Source organism: Dendropsophus ebraccatus, chromosome 1, assembly GCF_027789765.1.
Source record: "Dendropsophus ebraccatus isolate aDenEbr1 chromosome 1, aDenEbr1.pat, whole genome shotgun sequence".
In the NCBI taxonomy this organism is placed as follows: Eukaryota; Metazoa; Chordata; class Amphibia; order Anura; family Hylidae; genus Dendropsophus; species Dendropsophus ebraccatus.
The window spans coordinates 163669133-163689100 of record NC_091454.1 but is presented as its reverse complement, the minus strand read 5'-3'; the positions used below and the strand labels follow the sequence as shown (position 1 = coordinate 163689100).

The 19968-nt window shown below is 44.7% G+C and overlaps 1 protein-coding gene across 1 annotated transcript in view; it reads right to left on the bottom strand.

Moving 5' to 3' along the window:
* TRPM7 (transient receptor potential cation channel subfamily M member 7) overlaps positions 1 to 19968 on the bottom strand; it is a 73643-nt gene that overhangs the window by 42249 nt on the left and 11426 nt on the right. The gene's annotated exons all lie outside the window — the stretch shown is intronic.

The following is a 19968-nucleotide window of genomic DNA, read 5'->3' as shown; positions in this document are numbered from 1 at the left end:
CCACGGGACGATTATCAGCCGAATACGGACGATAATCGTTCCGTGGAATAGGGCCTTAACGATGTCCCTGCAGCGCTCGCTAAACGATTATCTGGCCGTGGAATAGGCCCAGTAAACGAGCGCCGATATAGCAGATCGGCACTCATTTACATTATTGATGGGGCCCCCATTGGCCCGTGGAATAGGACCCTTAGGCTAGGGCTACAGGGGGATTCCCAGGAATGTGATCAATAATCATCATGTCATGTTCTCTGGTAGCGCAACCCCTTCACTCATAAAAGTGAATGGGGTCGCACTGTGACCCAAAGGCAGCGTGACCACACAGTCACAGAAAATCCAACCAATTCAACCTAAGTAATTTAAAGTATTACATCAATTAGAGCATGGTTGTAAGCAGTATGTCCGAGGAAAACAGTCTCCACTTCTTGCAGGTTTCTGTGACGTGCTGACTCTACAGGAACTGCCCCACTCGGCCAATCAGTGACCACAGTGGTGTCCTGCCTCGGCCAGTGATTGGCTAAGGGGAACAGTTTGTATCATCTGGCACATCACTGGCACCCGGCAGAAGTGGCAGCTTCAGGGCATGGGGTGAGGAGGGTATAGCTTGTTTATTATTGTTATAGCACCCCATGTCATGGAGAGAATTCTTGGAATTCCCTGGAAAACCCCTTTAATCTCCTAAATTCCTTCAGAAAATGGAAAGCTGTTGTTATTGCTATAAAAATTGACACTGAGCACCTTAAAGGAATGAACACAGGAACTGACTTCTGGTCCATACAGCAGGTGATGTGCGATTCAAAGAATCTCACTGTGGGTCGCTGGCTCATGGTGTGTTTACACAGGCAGATTTATCTGCCAGATTTTGGAAGCCAAAACCAGAAATGGATTTGAAAAGGGGAGAAATCTCAGTCTTTCCTTTATGACCTGTTCCCTGTTTATAGTCTGTTCCTGGATTTGGCTTAAAAAATCTGTCAGATAAATCTGTCTGTGTAAACGCACCATCATGCAGCATCACCTATTAAACACATACACATATTAACCACACTATTAGCACTGATCCAATTACGAATCAGGGAGATGGGGATGACTTTAAATACTGTCTGACAGATCAAGATATTTGACATTACATATCTTTATTGATTATAATCTAACTGAGGTACGCCTCTGTTCACATAAGCAGAACAAGACATGGAGATGTAGAGACCCAAAGTCCTAAGAGGAAGGCCAGTCGGCTCGGGAAAACAACCTCCATGCATAACAACAACTCAATCTGCCCAATGGATCATGAGCTTTTGGCCAATGGGTATTTTGGGCTATAAAAAAAAAAAGAAATTTCCAAGCACTGACTTGTGCGACTCTGTACCTACAATCTGACCCCCCAAACCGCTCGTACCTTCGGATAGCTGTTTTTAATCCAAGATCTGTCCTGGGGTCCGTTCGGCAGGTGATGCAGTTATTGTCCTAAAAAACAACTTTTAAACTTGCAGCCCTATGCCCTATGGGCATGGCTTAGACTATCTGTGCCCTAACTTTGCACCCCCCCTCCGTCCCTCCTCTTCATCATTAGAAATGCCACAGGAACATTTTCTCCTGTCTAAACATTGCACAGCTGCTTAACGATCCAGCCCATGTGTCGGGCTAACACAGGTGGGGAATAGGAGGCAATCTGCCTGGAGCATTCCTAATGATGAAGAGGGTGGGGAGAAGGGACGGAGGGGTGGTGCAAAGTTAGGGCACAGATACTCCCGTTTGGCACGGGCTGCAAGTTTAAAAGTTGTTTTATAGGACAATAACTGCATCACCTGCCAAACGGACCCCAAGACAGATCTTGGATTAAAAGCAGCTATCTGAAGATACAAGTGGTTTCGGGGGAGGGGGTCAGATTGTGGGTAAAGAGTCGCTTTAACTAAACTTGTTAACATTAGATCAGCAATTCTCATAATATGAGGCACAGTACACTCTCTGGTGTGGTGCAGGGATCATACCAATGCTTGGCATTAGCACAAAGGAGAAAGCAGGAAAATGCCAGCCCTACAAGTGTTAGTGGTTACAATTAGTAAAGGGCCCCCAATGACACTGTTGAACGACAATGAGTCCACCGGTTCTGCACCTTGGTGGCAGAACAACAGGAGTACAGATTAGGCACTATAGTGTTTTTGGCCCTCCTGGAATAGTATTTTGTGGTGCACTGGGGCATTTATTTAGCGTACCTGTGTATTTTGTGTTTGGTGCTATTGCAGGGCATTTTGTGGGGCACAGTGGCATTTATCTGGCACTGCAGGGCAAGCATTTTGGGTTTGGAGCTACTGAAGGGGAATTTTGTGCAACGCCATGTTCACGGCCATAGTTTGACATGTTCCTGCCGCCAATATACCATACATAATTTTATTTTATTTGGATTGTGGGCACATTTTATTGTACCTGTAATCCAATTAACCATTAGGCTATGTTCACACTACGTAAAAGTACTTTCTGCGGAGTGGACCACTGCCTCTGCTTCAATGGGATCCCGGCTGGAGAGTATACACATCGTATACGCTCCGGCCGGGATCCCGTGCGGTGCCGCAAAGAACTGACATGTCTCAGTTTTCTGCGGCCGCAATTCAGTGAATTGCGGCCGTAGGAAACCCTGTCCGAGCTCAGGCCACTCGCTTCATTGTGTGCTATGGGAAGCTCTGATGCGGGAGCGCGCTTATGTGCCCGCATCAGAGCTCTGCAGCTGGAAAGATCATCCGGCTGGTACTTAAGTCATGGAACGGGCGGTTGTTTACGTTGTATGAACATAGCCCTAAAGGCCATTCTTGTCTTAAAAAATACACTCTGTAAACAAAGCCTAAATTTGTACATGAAGTCAATTTAGGGACAAAGGAGACAAGGCCCACCATCAAGACACAAAAAACCCTCACAATGGTAGCCATACACAGTGCAAGTCAATATATATGAACTATAGCCATCACAAAGTGTGTCCAAAAGACGTTGGCATCTGCCTGAGATGAATGTCCATGTCTTCCATGTGGCTTTTAGGGAACACTAAATAAATTCATCACCTGCACCAAACGCTGAGCCCAGCAGTCATTTTCCCATAAAAGTATCCTGACAGCTAAACTGTAATCTCCTCCAACAGGAAGAGGACCTCTCTGTGCCCAGCTGATGTGGGGTCCTGTTCCTTGTCAGTACAGAGCAGGGTGCTGGTTTGGTGGAGAAACCCCTACAGCGGTTCACAGCAAAAATGCAGAGGTAGCAGGTAGTGAAAGAAAGGCAGAAACACTGTACAAACAAAAAAACATCAGCTGAGTAATAAGCGGCTCTAAGTGATAAGGTGTAATTTTAGTAAATCTGTGTCATTACAAAATTGATGTGAATTTAGGTAAAATTACAATGTTTAAGCATTCATGACAGGTTAGAAGACTTAATGCTGCACCACAGGACTGTACTTGTACTTTAAGTTCTTAAAAGAAAATAAAATGTTAGTAAAAGGTAAAGCCCTTACACTGCAAAAATCGTAAAAATCACTGAAGAAAATTAGTCAAAATCAGGATCTAACCGTAATATTAACTGTATCTACAATGAAGTAAATGTGACATGACAGGTAACACACCAAAGCAACAAATAAAAACTCATTATGTGGCATAATACAACTTGGCTTACATGGTGCCGTACGGTCACCACCAAGATCACACACCGTTCACACAAGGAACTGCAAATATTTTCAGGGTAAGTCCACAAAGAACCACTATACTATACAAACTGCCCAATATATTAGCAATTACACAGTGTCTGGATAACTAGCATTTCACACATTATAGAAAGTTAGGATTATTCTGTTTGGGGAGCTGCACCTTTAGTGTCCCCATTGATTTGTACTGAAGTGCAATAATACATCAAAATTTAAGAATGGTTTTGGATTTTCCATAACTATTCTAGTTTTGGTTGATGAACTCACCTTAAGACACATGGGACTTCACTAGCAAAAAAAAAAGTTATGTTAACTAAAAAAACTGTGTGAACCCAGCCTAAAGCTATAGGATCCAATACAACAGTCTCTATCCACATAAAACATTTACAATAATAATTTCAGGGCAACTTGTAAATCTCATACCTGCTCTGTATAAAAAGTAGCTGCATTGTCTGTGTCCTTTCTGTCCATGAGTGTAGCCAGTGCACTTTATAAGCTGAACCCAATGCTGTGTAAAATACGGTATAATAAAGGTTTCTGCTTTACAAGTTATGACAAGATCCCACCAATGATACGTGTGCATCACCTCAAACTCCGCCACCATAATAACACTACGGAAGACCTGTTATCAGTCAGCAACATTCACCAAGCCATGAGACGCCAGGTAGCCCAGATCCCTTCATATGTGACATACCCATTATACTGAGGAAGTGGTTGCTTAGTATTCTGACCTCAGAGACACCATTATGCTTCTCATTCAGGTAAGGGTAACTTTTGTGGTGGGTATAAGTTTAAGAGGAGGAAAATAAAGTGCCCCCTATTTTGGGCTAAAACGTTCAGTAGGCTAGGTAGGCCCAGGCTCTTCTGACAGTCCTACCCCTCCTCCCTCTAAAAGTGTCTTACTGACTGATCCTGCTGCTTGAGGGGTAGAAGGTTTACTTTTAAGTAATCTGAAACATGCAAACTACGAGTAAGTGTGTACTACAGGCTGAAAGAACACGTGTGTCCCAGCCATAATGGGGCGCACACAGAACAGCAAATCACAGCACTGGACTTACAATGGGATAAGTTGGGGTTGCCTGTTGCTTGAACTGCAAGAAGAGCATGGCATACTTCACTATTTTTGGCATGAAATGTGATATAACTAGTGTGGCTTTGTAATGACAGACTTGCAGTATATGTAAAAAGAGAGCTGGACCTTCCCTGTCCGCTCTGGGCTGCAAACGGAGTGCTCATAAACCACTTTACATAGTCGGGAGGTGATATATACTGCTGGATACAGCATATTATGCTGCCCTCAGCACAGGGAGGATAATGGGGAGGAAGAGTCCCCTTTAAATAGGATAGCTGTGGTGCAGTGATATTCGGGCTGTCCCCATAATGTCTTCTGTGTCCCGGCTTCTCCTGAGCAGAGTTCTCTCACACACAACAGATTTGTACAGGAGCCAGCGGTGTTACATACTAGGTGGATGGGAACAACGACCCTATTACACAAAATGATTATTGTCCATATTCAGCAGATAGTCGTCTTGTGTAATAGAAGACAACAAGTAGCCGACATGAACAATGTCGGGTGATTGTTGACTTTCAACATGTTGAAAGACAAACGACCTAGATAGCAGCGACCTGCTGTAGTCGTTCCGTGGAATAGGACCGCTGCTATCCGCTATGGGATGTCCGGACGATCAAGCGATCACCCATGCAGCAATCCCCCGCAGCACGTGTAATAGTACCGGCAGCGAGCGGGGAACGAGGAGCAAGCAAGCATGGACCGCGCTCGTTTTCTCCTCTCCATCACCCCGTGTAATAGGGGCTTTACCCACAGCAACCAATCACAGTTCAGGCCTTATATTATGCTAAAATGAAACCTGAGCTGTGACTGGCTCTAGTGGGGAAAAATAAACAGTGTTGGTTTCAGGCAGATGGATAAATCTGGGCCACTAAAACCAAAGCATGACTCCTAACCCGTTCTGCCCCGTCACACAGTGTGCCTAACAGAAATGACTCTTCGATGCTCTAATACACACAAACACATTTATCTGACAGATTATTAAAGCCAAAGCCAGGATAAGACTATAAACACGGAACAGGTCATAAAGGCAAGACTGAGATTTCTTCTCTTCTCAAATCCATTCCTGGCTTTGATTTCAAAAACCTGTCAGATAATCTGTGTGTAAAAGGACCCTTAGGCTTTAGTCACACAATGTTTGATTTCAGACAAATTTTTGGATGGCTGTCATTTTGAGGTGAAAATACGGCTGTAATTTTCTGAATATTAACATTGTTTGAACATGGCTGTATGTAGGACATTTGCAGCTGCACCTTCACACTAATGTGTACTTTCCGTATTGTATTTTAGTGTCCCTATAACACACACTCATCCACTGATATATTGGGTGGATAACACTGTGATCACTTAAAGTTCCTTTGTGCAAGTATAACAAACAGACGTAACCTCCATTGTGGAGCCAAATCCCTCTCATCAGTAGAATGGTCTAGAAGAGGAATATAAGAGAGCGGCATTATGGTGAGGGGGCAATGAATGTGTGCTCAATATACATATCCTTGTCCCCATGCAGTTTATTGCTACCATTAAGTGACGCAAATAAATGCTGGGCAAATTCCACCTGCTAGGAGAATGTGTCCCTCCCTGCCTGTTCCAGTGGTTTTTCCATTTGAGGCCCGCGTGATAAGTCACAGGTCTGCTTGTACGCAGTCCCAGCCCGGCACTCCTATCGCTCAGAGGCAGAAATTTCTAACTACGGAGTGTCTTTATCTTACAATCTTCACTCTGGAAATGGTAATAGTCTATAAATCAACAACCAAACAGGAAAAAAAACAAAATTCCAGGCTCCCATGCACCGCAACTAATAGAAGGGGCTCCGAAAATTCACACGTTACAGGTGGAGCTCTTATAGATCTGCCGGCAGATTTGTCAGATATGGTTCACACAACAGCCGTCAATTACAGCGTTCACAAGCATTCGAGATGCTCACTTACCATGTACAGGCTAATGCTTCACAGAACAAGCCTCCCATAGGGAATTACTAGGGAGTATAAAGCAGCCCACTCCAGATGAGTAGCAATAGCAATTGCAGTATAAATCCCATGGGGTTGTATCAGTGAAGTCCCACGAAGATTTCAACACTTTTGACTCTCCCAACATCATATTGATACATGATGGTCGGGAGGTCTGCAAGTCCACACCACAGCTTCACACTCCATAGGGTCCAGTGTGTCACTGAGCATGAGAATAAGGCCTTAGTCTTAGTGGTCATTAACACGTCCATAGAATTGCATTCATACATGGACGATGTTCTGCCGTCCAGTCTGCAGAACACCGTCCGTATACAAATCGAATTCTACGGAACTCCATTCCTGTGAATGACCCCTTAAAGAGGATGTACCACCTGGTACATCCTCTTTAATTTGAATGCACAAATCAAACGGCGCCGGCACGGGGAAGCCGGTGCCGCGGTCCGTTTTTCGCCGTTCTATGCACTGGAACCGGACGGTGGGCCCTTAGAATGAATGGAGCCACATCATAGAGGGGAGGGAATTCCCTGCCACTGGGGGCTGCACGGCCGACCTCCAGTGCCTCAGCACCGGACAGTTCCGAAGCATAGAACGGCGACGTGCACGGGAACCGGTCCCCGTGCCGGCGCCGTTCGATTCGTGCATTCAGATTAAAGAGGATGTACCAGGTGGTACATCCTCTTTAAGGGGTCATTCACAGGAATGGAGTCCCGTAAAATTCGATCTGTATACGGACGGTGTTCTGCAGACTGGACGGCAGAACATCGTCCATGTATGAATGCAATTCTATGGACGTGTGAATGACCATTAAGACTAAGGCCTTATTCTCATGCTCAGTGACACACTGGACCCTATGGAGTGTGAAGCTGTGGTGTGGACTTGCAGATCTCCCGACCATCATGTATCAATATGATGTTGAGAGAGTCAAAAGTGTTGAAATCTTTGTGGGGCAAAAAACAGTAAACTACGGCCCATAATGGACTAACGCAACAGTGCCTTTTTAACTGTATAGCCAGCTTCCTCATAAGGGTGGCCAGTGGTGAGTTGATTTTCTTCTGTGATTAAAAAAAGAAGTGACTTTGGCTGCTACACAGGTTGCAAGGTCAGAGATCACCATGTCACACTCTGCATTGCAATTGATATAAGGGCCCAATTACGATTATCTGACGGGGTGATTATCTGCTGAATCAGGCTATCCTATGATAATAAATGTCCAATAGTCCTAACATAAGACATGGCGTTTTGTAGGATCAATTATATTTTCCAAAAACTATAGAGCATACAGACGTTGCCTGGGGTATATAAACTTATAAGCACAGCTGCATTTGTATAGTTCTTACACCTCTCCTCCGTAGCGTTCAGCTTTCATTTTCTGCACTGAAATGAAAGAATGTCGACTGTAAGTGCCATAAAGACCATTGTTAGTAAAAGTAACTTGTTTACGTCATGAATGAAATTTCCCCTTGCAATAGTAAGTACAACTGGTATAAGGGTGCTATTATAGTGCGTTTACACACAGATTTATCTGACAGATCTTTGAAGCCAAAACCAGGAACAGACTATAAACAGGGATCAGGTCATAAAGGAAAGACTGAGATTTCTCCTCTTTTCAAATCCATTCCTGGCTTTGGCTTCCAAAATCTGTCAGATAAATCTATCTGTGTAAACGCACCCTTACACAGGCTGAGGAAGGCCCAATCAATATTGTAAACGGCCCCAAATCGTTTAGCAAGGGCTGCACTGACATTAGTAATGACCGTGCAGCCCTGGCCCAAACAGTCAATACATTACCTTCCCACACTCCGGGTCATCTGCGCTCTGCATGCTTCCCGGTTTCGCAGCTGCAGCTTCAGATTGGTCTTTGAGCTGACAGGCCGCTGAGCCAATCATTGGCCCAGACCACCGTGGCCAGTGATTGGCTGAGCAACCTGTCAGCTCAAAGATGCAATGAAGCTGCAGCTGTGGCTCCGGGATGCATGCAGAGCGCAGATGACCGGGAGTGTGGGAAGGTAATGTATTGACTGTTTTTTTTCAATCGTCAGCCAAGCGTGAGTCCGATGATCTTAGGTTAGGACCTAAAGAAACGATCAGTCTATGATCGTTTCATAAGCTGATCGTTGTCTCTATTAAACAGAGCCATTATTGTTCCGTGCAATAGAGCCCTAAAACTGTTTCTACAATGTCTGAATTTTGATCTGAATGCTATGGAACACCACACACACCACCACTAGCAGCTATGCGATGTTGCTCATAATCCTGGCAATATTGTGTGGCCCAGAAGAGCCCTGGGGCATGGTTTACACAGCGTTTCTTATCATAGGTGGATCCCCAGCCTCACATATGTTTAGCATTAACCACTAATGTTAAAGGGAACCTGTCACCCCCCGTACCGGGGTGACAGGCTCCCGACCCCCCGTTAGAGACCCCTATACTTACCTCATCCCGCCGGGTCCCGCTTCTGGATTCGGTCGGGTCCCGGAGATCTCAGCCGCTGCAGCCCGGCGCGCGCGCTGAGAGATGAGTCCAACACCCATAGAGAATGACAGGAGAGTCCAGCGCTCCGTCATTCTCTATGGGTGTTGGACTCATCTGTCAGCGCGCGCGCCGGGCTGCAGCGGCTGAGATCTCCGGGACCCGACCGAATCCAGAAGCGGGACCCGGCGGGATGAGGTAAGTATAGGGGGTTCTAACGGGGGGTCGGGAGCCTGTCACACCGGCACGGGGGGTGACAGGTTCCCTTTAAATGGGTATTATGGGATTTAAAAAAAACATTCATATGGATGTTAAAAATACTTACACTCCCTGATAGCCTGCAGCTCCCACTCCGACAACTTCTTGGACCCCCCAATACACAATGGAACATGATCTGCCCCCGTTAGCCAGTCCCCAATGCCAGCGTATCCTGTCTCGCCTAAGGGTGCGAGTCCAGCTAGGAAGCAGCTAGGGACTGTAAGTTGTGTGGTCAGCAACACCAGTGACTAGATTAGGTGAGCAGGTCCCTGAAGCTACAGGAAAAATGTAGTTTTATTCCCCTGCCTGATGACAGGAGAGGACCGGCAACTTGTCAGGTCTCACTGTCTGCCATAGCACTCTGTAGGGATGATTGACAGGCAGGGAGACCTGCTAGTGCCCTCTTTGCCTGTGAATCATCCCCGCACTGCACGCTGGCAGACAGAGAGACGTGATTAGTCACGGGAGGCTCCCCGCCCACATGACTAGTTGCCGCCCCTCTCTTGTCATTGCGCTCCTCTCTTTTTCTCTCTTTTTTTGGGTAGTGCGGCGTTTAACATTTATTCACTAAATGACACACATTACAAAGTTATACGTGTTATATCTTGGGTCCACGAAGTCATCTTCGGGAGGCCGGACGAACCGCTCCAGCCGTCCCTCATGCCCGCCCCCTCTGCCGCATCATCAGCTGCTCAGCCGCGATTGGCTGAGCATAACTGTGCTCAGCCACTTGCGGCTGAGCAGCTGATGACGCGGCAGAGGGGGGCCGGCATGAGGGAGGGCTGGAGCGGTTCGGCCGGCCTCCCGAAGATGATGTTGTCGACCCAAGATGGCGGCTGGGGTCGACAACAATTGAGTAAGTATACTGCACCACAATTCCGGGGTGGGGGGAACACGGGGACGGGGGCCATTCACTTAAATAACACACATTACAAAGTTAGATAACTTTGTAATGTGTTTTATTTAGTGAATAAATGTTAAACGCCGCGCTACCCCTTTAATGCTATTGCGGCAGTCGCGGCTGGTAACTTTGTGGAGCTGCACAGCAGAGTAATGCTGTGCAGCAGGGAATCATATTAGCACTATTGTGCTGATTGGTTCCCTTTAAAATGCCCCATGATTATTTATTTTTTTTCCCACCCCTCACCAGAAAAGCAGATTATTCCCCCTCCAATTGTGTGCATATATATTGGGAAAGGGGGTTGGACAGATACATGCTGCCCCCCCCCCCCCAAAAAAAAAAACTATGAAATATGAATTAGGCTTTACTACCCTTATGGAGCATAACCAACTGAATATCCAGGCTTTAAAAAAAATCATGGCAGCTTTCTTCCAGAAACAGCACCTATCACTAAAGTTAATTAAGCTGAACTGCAATATCACACACAACCTGAGGACAGGAGTGGTGCTGTTTTTGCAAGAAAGTATCTGTGCTTTTTTCTAATCTTGGATAAAACCTTTAAGATCATCCTAAATCTAGAGATGCAAACAAAAATCCAAGATCACAGCATGTACATAATTCTCCACAACTCTGCAAACGTTGGGTTACTTCTTCATACCAATGACAAGTGGAACTTCTGCACACTTTTGGCATTCATTTATGGGGGGTGCCTAGTTTTCCAAGGTCAAATGTGTGAGACAAAGATGCATTCATAAGGGGATAAAATACAACACTATGTAACTGGCCTTCATTAGCATTCAAAGGATGCCAAGTGAAAGCCAATATAGTACCATATGTGAACTCCAAAACCACATACAAGTTGTACTGGAAACTATTGGGCCTTAGGCCTCATTCCACCTTAGGGCAGTTTTAGACCAGGGCAATATAGACAAGCTTAGAATAGGGATTATGGATACAAATCCTGGCCTGACAGCAACTGGAAGCATCGCAGATTGCCATTAGGATTAGATATGATGCCATCCATTACACTCATCTGGAATGGGCCCTAGAGAAGATTCTCACTTGTTGGACACAGAATCATACCATCACCACCCAAAAAAAAAAAAGGATTAAAAGACAGCTTCACATTTCTGAAATACAGTGGTCCCTCAAGCTATAATATTAATTGGTTCCAGGATTACCATTGTATGTTGAACATATTGTATATTGAGACCAAAACTCTATGGAAAACTGGTAATTTGTTCTGGAGCTCCCAAAATGAGGACAAATAAGCAGATATCTAATAGGGATAGAAAGAGCTACTGTACTACAGACTATAAATTACTTTTTATGTAGAAAATCGGAGTGTTTTCAGGGTCCTCTACAGATCACACAGGGTCCCAGAAATATAAATGAAGTCACCCTTACCTGGTGCCTAAAGGAGCAACTCATCCTGGCCCAGAGCAGTACAGGACATGTAGTATCACACTGTACTGTAGGGAGGAGATACTATATACACACACAGCAGTACAGGTCATGTAGTATCACACAGTACTGTAGAGAGGACATACAAGACACACAGCAGTACAGGACAGGTGTGCTGACAGACTGCAGGGAGCATGAAGAAATGAGCAGGGCAGGTGTGGGCACAGTATAGCAGCACTCTCTGTCTGGGGAGAGAGGGGTTACAGCTATGGAGAGATTACCTCTTAAGTCCTGTCCTCTGATGCAAGCCCCAGCCTGAAGTGGATCTGCTATGATTTGGAGGGTGAGGGAGACTTCCTGGGTCAGAGTACAGTGCTGTAGACCCCACTATGCAGACCATGTGCCTCCCTCACTCCCGCTCCCACCCAGTACAGGGAGCTCTTAAACCAAAGCAATGCCCTTAAATCAAGTAACAACTTTGAAAAACTGTGAGCTCTTAATCCAAAATGCTCTTAATCCAAGTTGCTCTTAAACCAAGGTACCACTGTATCACACTGTAGTGTACAGAGGAGATACAAGACATACAGAGCAGTACAGGACATGTAGTATCACACTGTACTGTAGAAAGGAGATACTAGACACACACAGCAGTACAGGACATGTAGTATCACACTGTATTGTAGAAAGGAGATACTAGACACACACAGCAGTACAGGACATGTAGTATCACACTGTACTGTAGAGAGGAGATACTAGACACACACAGCAGTACAGGACATGTAGTATCACACTGTACTGTAGAGAGGAGATACTAGACACACACAGCAGTACAGGACATGTAGTATCACACTGTACTGTAGAGAGGAGATACTAGACACACACAGCAGTACAGGACATGTAGTATCACACTGTACTGTAGAGAGGAGATACTAGACACACACAGCAGTACAGGACATGTAGTATCACACTGTACTGTAGAGAGGAGATACTATATACACACACACAGCAGTACAGGACATGTAGTATCACACTGTACTGTAGAGAGGAGATACTATATACACACGCACACAGCAGTACAGGACATGTAGTATCACACTGTACTGTAGAGAGGAGATACTAGACACACACAGCAGTACAGGACATGTAGTATCACACTGTACTGTAGAGAGGAGATACTAGACACACAGCAGTACAAGACATGTACTGCTGTGTGTGTATATAGTATCTCCTCTCTACAGTACAGTGTGATACTACAGGACATGTAGTATCACACTGTACTGTAGAGATGTGATACTAGACAGCTAATCACTGCATGCATTCCAGTAATACTGGGGCTTTACCAGTAAAATGGTCACTTTTATTGGTCGATCATCTAGCTATTTATATTTGCCTCAGGTCCTGACTGTCTGCAGCATTGAATGTTGAGTTTGGTTTCAAGTTACAATTGTCCAGAAAGGACCATTGTATGTAGAAAATATTGTAACCTGAGGCCATTGTAAGTTGAGGGATCAGTTCAGTGCAAAAGATTGAAAAAAAATCATAAGCCTTTAAATTGAATCTGTCACTAGGTTTATGCTACCCTATATGAAGGCGACAAACTAGTGACAGAATGATGTCACCTTTCTGTGCAGCTGCTCTCCCAATATGCAGGAGAACATGTGGCATGCCAGGACCTTGTGAATATAGAGGATTACTGAGCATCCGGACATAACAGACAGGACTAGTGGTAGCACTTGACGTCCTTGATATCAGAGAAATGGCTGTACAGAATAATGTACAGTAAGTAATACATGAATCTGTCACTAGGATTTGCTATGCCCAGGACAGCATAAGCCTAGAGAAAGTCTCTTTAAATCAAAGTTTATATCCCAGGTATTAATATGGAGCCATTACTCAAGACAAAGCCCCCATTTATTCCATGAATTGGATCTAGAATATTTGGTATCAATATTACAGTATAAATATCCATACCATTTAAACTGCATATTACTAAGGCAACAGGAATCACGTGAATGCACAGGTCACTAGCCGGCTTCTATAGACAAATCAAACAAAACCCAGAGAGACGGAGTAAAACAATATGCAGATAATCTTTATCCCCAGGAATTTACAGAATTAACATTCTGAATTCTGCATTCTAGCCACGGCAAGGCTGTGCCAAGGTTTCATGTGCCGTGCAAGAAATGCTTATCCAAACCCCAAGGGGAGGCCACAACACTTCTTGGCATTAGCACGGTGTGTAACGTATAGGTCAGTTATACAGGAACTGATGGTTGTGAGTATTCCTGCCAGGCTCCATGCACCAAGGTGATAGGGGAAGGTATAAAAGAAAACAAATACAGTACTACCTCGCTTTTCGAACGCTTTGGAACTCGAACCGCTTGGTATTCGAACGAAAATTTACCCAGAAGTAGTGTTTGGAATTCGAACTTTGCTCGGTTTTCTAACGTTTTTGCGAGCGTGGATGGTGGGTTGTACCTGGTGGGTTAAGCAGTGGTGAGGCTTCAGATACAGTACAGTGCTGTATAAGACTGCTGGAGTGCATATACAGTGCAGTAGTAGTACAGGCAGTGCACCACCATCTCCCATACATTACAGTGCTTGGATGGGGGGGACGCTATACAGTAAAGGATGAGTGAGGAGTTGGTGACTACTGTACTATAATTGCTGGTTCTGATGAACATTTCTTATGTTTAATGTCCTGTACAGTATAGTGCTGTTCTGTCCTGTACTGTAGTGATTATACTGAGCACTTATCAGTGTAATTGTATTGTAGGTAATTATTGGTGGCTGCTGGAACCAATTAATCACATTTACATTATTTCCTATGGGAAGACACTGCTCGGTTTTCAAACTGCTTGGTTCTCAAACTGCCTTCCGGAACCAATTAACCAATTAAGTTTGTAGTTACAAGTCTTTAAGATGTTGAAATCATTTTAACCAAGATATAGCAAAGAAAAATGACAGCAAACCACCTAGTATAGTCCTTACTGCCCCACAATAGATGAGTGACCTGTGAGGCAATGGAAAAACACTCACTACACAGGATGGTTCTGATGTAGAGCACAATATTCTGGCACTCACCAAGCAGTTGCAGTGAAGTTCATTGCATGTCCAATGGTATAATGCACCAAAACAGGACGCATTTCAGCTAGGCGCCTAAGGTGCTTGGCCAAAACAAATGCTGTATATGTGCATTATAGAGCCAGACATGTAAAAGAAGAAGTTTATCGTCTGTTCAACTGAGTAATGTACATAAACAGCACTTGTTGCCGCCAAGCACCTTAGGCGCCTAGCTGAAACGTGTCCTTTTTCTGTGCGCAATACCACTGGACATGCAATAAACTTTTTCACTGCAACTGCTTGGTGAGTGCCGGGAATTGTCTACCATATGAGGTATTGGACTTGTTCCTCTGGGAAAAAACAACCAAGCCAAGGAATGTCTCCAGTCAAAGAAGCCACTGGTATCCATCCACAGACAGCTGTTTCGGGGTATTTGACCCTCATCAGTGTGGAGTAGGATACTGGCTAGTGGGAGCAATGCCTAGTAAGTGTCTCTGCATATTTGATTTCCCAGAGGGCAATGTCACTGATGTCAAGACACGTGATTGTGTCTCTGCTGTGTTTTGGTTGATCTCCCTGATGTCAACCAGCGTCCTTTTTTTCCTATCCACAATGTACCATCGCACTACACAAACTGTAAACAGACATGGTTCTGATATAGAGTCTTCACCTCCGGCTTATAACAGATGCTACACAGATCTACAGTGGGGCCATGGCTGATGCTATTCCACCTCCACTTGGAGTCACCAGACAGGCTTAATCACACTAATCACTCACCAGGTGTCTCTATGGAGATACCAAAATACGTAATGAGCAAAAGCAAGGAGTCCTGGAAAACATGCTATAGTCCGACATAGCGATAGAGGAGCGGCTGCACATCACACCTATGGCTGATACTAATGCTGCTAGGCCTATTTTAAAAAACCAACTTCAGGATGTTGGAATATGAATTGTTCAAGCCATATCGCCCCGTGTACCAACGTGCAGGTCTCCTGGATCACACGGGTCCCTACGCTAACTCCACACCGTGTCGGTCAGTGACCGCCACCCCCGCAAACCATGCACATGCAGGGAAGGGAGGCCATGGAGTGGCCCCCCAACCCCCATGTCACAGGACCAGACCCAAAGTGCCCCCCCCAAAAAAGTCCCAGCCAGCACCACCGGCGAGGAAGGCTGCCCCCAAACAACACAAGTATGGATATGGTATTAAACTCACCAAAAACGGCTGCAGACAGAATGGGAAAAACATGGAGGTACTAAAGTGGCAGTGTGGCTTGATCAATTCATACACAAAATTCTGATGTTTTTCATGCAGCCGAGAGGCACTAGTGTCAGCCGTAGGTGTGAGGTGCAGCGCTCTTTTCTCTCCTGTAAAACAAGCTAAAGGCTGCATCCAAGTTTTCCGGGCAGCCTCAGGACTGCATCCAACTCCTTCAGCCACCGGTATTCAAATGCAGACACTTTCGAAATGGATAGACCAGAGCTTGAGTTGCACTCTTCTCTAATGTTAATATGTTTAGAGGCAGTATAGAGAGAAATATTTTGTACAATTATGTTTCTAATAGTTTTTAAAATTGCATTGGTAGAGATGCTAGGTTGCTGACAATTGGTCTGTGTAAAAGGGCCAGCGATCAGTCCACAAGAAAGCGTCTCACTGAACATTTTGTTATCAAATATCATAAACAAAAAGGAAACTGTATAACCCTTCGTCATGTGCTGAAGAATTTATTACAAAAAATATGTGGTGAACATACAAATACAGACATACAAGTATATTTACATATACACAGATATCTACAATGTCCCTGCCTAAACTCTATGCAGGACCCCCCTGGTATGGGCTTCTCCAAACTCCAAGTGCAGGGGCTGTCCCTACCCTGAAGCGACAAGTAGGTCCACCAATAGTGGATAGTGGATGGTGATACTACACAGGACCAAGTATTGTCACTGGTAGTGCAGGTTTCGATATACTAATGATTTATGGCAGAAACAAAATAGCACAAAAGATACAAGTTAAACACTGAGCTGCGAATGTGGCGCTAACTTGTCCGCCACCGTGTACATGTATACACAGTTAAATAAGACTTAGTCAAAAGATTTTGTCATAAGATTTAGTCAATAGACGTCACACTTGTCTTCCAACGCATTTCCCCCTCCAAATGTTGGCAATAAAGTGGGTTCATCAGGGAAATAAGGTGTGGGTCTTGCATGGAGATAACCAGATGTCTTAAGTTGATGGTGTAATCTAATACAGGATAAGAGTAGGATCCCTCTGGCTATCTCCGTTTTGGTGTGGGAGAGACCAACAGTAATAGGACTAGGTGACCTGGCAGTCTATTAAGTAGCAGAGTTGGATTCAGGTAATGGCTTATGCCCCTATTCCACGAGTCGTTTGGAGGAGCAAACGAGCGCTATTAGCGCTCGTTTGCTCCTCGTTCCCCGCTCGCTGCCGCCGCTATTCAATGCGGCGTCAGCGAGCGGGTGAGTGCAGGAGGGGCGGCGGGGAGCTGCCCTGGGGATCGCTGATCGTCCGGGCAGCCCATAGGATATAGCAGCGCCTGCTGCCGATGCTCCTATTCAACGGAGCGACGGCAGCAGATCGCTGCTATATCAGTCGCTTGTTTTTCAACATGTTGAAAAACAAGCGACTGCAACGATCAGCCGACATGAACAATGTCGGCTGATCGTTGCACTCTATTCCACGGGACGAATATCGTTCGTAGCGGCCGATATCGGCTGAAAACGAACAATATTGCTCCTCTAAACGACCCGTGGAATAGGGCCTTTAGTCTAGTCCTTAGAGTCGTGCTTCAGTCAACCGTCTGGTCCTTCAGTGAATTTCTTGTATTTGTCACAATGTGGTTTAGGTCCAAAAGTAAGTTATGATGTCGGTGTCCGTGGTGTCTGGAGTGCTGGGATCCACGTCTCCATGATGAGAAGGCACCATGGTGCCTAATTTATTTGACATGTCCATTAGGTACATTCGCTTTAAGGTCCTTTTATACAGAGTTATCTGACAGATTACTGAAGCCAAAGCCAGGTACAGACTATAAACAGAGAAAAGGTCATACAGGAAAGACTGAGATTTCACCTCTTTTCAAATTCATTCCTGGCTTTGGCTTCAAAAATCTGTCAGATAAATCTCTGTGTAAAGGCACCCTTAGTGCCATTGTCATTCCACAAGATAATCCTTGGTGTTTCTGTACAAATAAGCGACATTCAACTTTAAAGTTTGCATAGAAATATCTAATATGTGGACAACGCTGCACATGTGGCCCCACACGTCACAATTTTTAATTATTTTTTCTGGGGATCTTGGTGCAAATTTGTTGCATTTCACAGCAAAAGTAGTTAACACCCAGAATTACTTGGATTACCCCTGCAGAGTGCTCTGAAAATTCCCACTACATGTTAATGGGGTTCAGAAATGCTCATCCACATAACTGTACTTAATATGCCGTGGATCTGAGGTCCATGTTTGAACTTCCCCCTAATGGCTGCCCCTTAAGGTGCCAGGCTAATCGATGCCATAAAGCAATCATTCATTCACTGTATAATCGTGTAATAATTAGATGTCACCCAATTTCCACAAACATACCTAGCCAAGGTGACCTACCAGACATGCATCATCTTCCGAGACACTGCACAGATTTACTAAAACATGAGGATTTGTTTCCGGATCATGAGTCACAGCTTCTCCTATGACTCATATAACAGCTCGATACCACTACCCTCTTACTGTAAATTGAGATCTCACATAAAAAGCACATTTATATTGACATGCCAGGTACTGTATACTGAGAGTATCAGCTGATCATGTAAGTGATACTTATCCCCCAAGGAAAATCCTGCGACAACAAGCTAGGAGCCGCAATTGTGTGTCAAAAACTTGGCCAAGGGTTCTATTAGTATGCCACATAGGATCATCCTAGCATGTGTGTTTTTTTTTGTTTCCCCCCCCCCCCCCTTTAATCTTTATTTTGTTCAAAAATAGTAATAACATAAGATCACAACACATAATACATAATATACGTAAGGGCTAAGGTTAAAATGTTTTATTGGTTATATTATACACCTAAAGATATAGCTAGGATACAGGATAACCGGATAGTGTGCTGTAAGAAATGTGGGGAGGAAAATGTAGATTTAGATCATATGATATGGTCATGCTGTAAGATAAAACAATTTTGGGGGGAGATCATGGAACACATGGAGCGGTGCCTGAATATAAACCTTCAGCTTACAGCCCCGGAGGTAGTGCTGGGGGGGATTGTGGATGATGGAGAAGGCGGGACACTCTTGTTAAAAATCTTTGGGTGTGCTAAGGTGCTGATCGCAAGATGCTGGTTGGATGATAACCCTCCCCATATAAGAGCATGGTCTAACTTAGTGGGAAAGATCAGAAGTTATGAAAACATTGCCGCAAAAACCTACGTAAGGGCTAAGAAACGTTTTGATAGAACGTGGAGGAAATGGAAGGGAATTGATGAGGTAGATTAAGGTTTGTTTTTTTTGTTTTTTTGGTCCATGTCCGGGCGGGGGTTGGGGGGTGGGGGGATACATATATTATGTATTATGTGTTGTGATCTTATGTTATTACTATTTTTGAACAAAATAAAGATTAAAGGGGGGGGGGGGGGGGAAAAAAAAAAAAAACACACATGCTAGGAGCCGCAGCTCTACTGTCGGAGCCAATAAAGCTGGAAGAAGACATTAGATTCTTTTACGCTCAATAGGAACTGACAAACTTTTCCTTTAAGACATTATTGGCATTTTCAGTCATCTTTTAAATGTCCTCATTCCCAAAGCCTGCTGTGAGCGAGAGTCAGCAGCAGCACGTTCACTCCCCGATTGTCAATCAAACCCCAACTAAGAAGGAGCCGGATGTCCCTTCCAGTCGGGGAGTGGAGCAGAATGCCACTCAGTCTCCCCTGGCTATATCTTACTGATCACATAAGGTATTGTTCCTACAACCTGCTACAATCCAGACACTTTAAGGTAGCCATATACACTGAATGCTCGATCAGCTGGCAGCTATCTCTCCTGATCTGATTTATTACATGCAGCTTTTTATGCACGTTTCTTTTTTAGCCATTTAGATAATGAGGCATAGTGATCCTGTAGGCTTAAATATAGGTGCTATTCATACACAGTGCCT